General features: G+C 39.8%; 1 pseudogene; it reads right to left on the reverse strand.

The window, feature by feature from the left end:
• Positions 1-878: 878 nt before the first annotated feature.
• LOC114042241 lies at positions 879-1360 on the reverse strand (annotated as a pseudogene).
• Between the last annotated feature and the right edge of the window lie 380 nt (positions 1361-1740).

A 1740-nucleotide genomic window follows, 5' to 3' on the forward strand; every position in this document is an offset into this window, starting at 1 on the left:
TTAAAAAAGAAAGGCCTCAAATATGTGAAAATACTTGTAGCAGTACTTTGTAGTAGCAAAATAAAAAAAAACAAACAAAAACAATGTTGACAACTTATTTACAAAATCTGGAGGTCATACATGCTTTTGTTGTCCTGTCTTTTTTTTTTCTCTTTATTTATTTGTTCATGTTCCAGGTCTTAAAGCTTCATTTACTTTAAGTCTTTCCCACACCACCTTGTTTGATTACAAATCACTTCCTGACTCCTTCCATCTGATTGTGATTTCCTTGGGGCTGGATCTCAAAGTGTCTCAACCTCCTTCATTAATGGGAATTTCACACTTCACCAGCCTATGTCTCTGCTTCAGTTGAGATTTAGGTCCTCACAAGTAGCCCCAGCTAGATGTAGCACACTTTCCCTTAGATTTCATGGAGTACTACACAGCTCTCCACATCATAGTGTCTGTCCTAATGACCTGTCCCACTCCATATTTACTCTGGTTTTTATGATATTTTCTGTAAATAACTCCAAAATTTATATATTGAATGCCAATTTCTCTGATAAGTTCCAGGCCCATAGCACAAACTGTTTCCTGGATATTTCAAATTCTATGTTCTATAGATATTTCAAATTCAAACTGCCCAAAACAAATCTCATTCTTTCCCCCTTCCCCACCAAAAATAAAACCCTACCTATCTTCAAAATTTCCAGTTTTATTTATTTGTTTATTTTAGAAAAGAAAACCAAACTGCTTATTGATAATGCAAAAGAAATGCTTAAGGAGGCAAGAGATTAAGTCAGAGTCCCATCCTAGTCCCTTTCCTCCAAGGGTGGATGTAGGCAAATTGATCCTTTGGAGAGAATGACTTCTAAGAAGTGCTGTCAGTGAAGTCTCAGCTATGGACTCCTGCTTTGTCTTCAGCCACCTCTCCTTTTGAATTTGGGTGGCCCTGAACAAAAGACTAATCCACACTTATTAGTTGCCCCATCATATCCTGGCCATCCTCCATGACAGCCTGAGGCTTCTTGTATATTCAACTAATGTATACCCTTTAAGGTATACTGTGTGCTGGTCCAGGTTGAGGTGAATATTCTTGATTTCCCCACACTCTGCAAACTTGTCATGTATTTCTTCTTCAGGGGCTTCCTCCTGGACCCCATCACAAAGAGAATCCAGCCTGTTATGGCCTAGGTTCATCTCCATCCTGCTCCACAATGTCATAATTCTACTGCATTCAGGCCTGGGACTATTCCTCTGAGCTGAAACCATAACCCTTGAATTTCTTGGCCTTCTTCAGTTTGTAAATTATCTCGTCCCCATCCTCATCCATGGCAAAGTCTTCACCTCTGGCATCATGAAGGTCCAGCACGTCTGCCATTTTGCCAGTTCAGACTCCTCAGAATTTTCCAGTTTTTATAGAGGACATCACCATCCTTTCACTATTTCAGGTTCACAAATTCACTGTTTTTCTCATGTCTTCATTTGCCTCCTCAAATATCTAATCAGTTGTCAAACAGCACCTCTCAATAAAGTCTCTTTTCATCATTCATACAATCATGACCTTACCTCTGTTCTCTATCACCTTTTGCCTAGACTATTACATAATTCTCTTTATTGGTCTTCTTGCTCAAGCTTCTCCCCCAGAGCTGCAAAAGTGTTTTTCCTGAAGCACAGATTTGACCATGTCACTCAATAAACTCTGCTATTGGGGCAGAGCCAAGATGGTGGAGGGAAAGCAGTGACTTGCTTGAACTCTCC

The sequence above is a fragment of the Vombatus ursinus genome, unplaced genomic scaffold, assembly GCF_900497805.2.
Source record: "Vombatus ursinus unplaced genomic scaffold, bare-nosed wombat genome assembly UNPS02014313.1, whole genome shotgun sequence".
Classification (NCBI taxonomy): Eukaryota; Metazoa; Chordata; class Mammalia; order Diprotodontia; family Vombatidae; genus Vombatus; species Vombatus ursinus.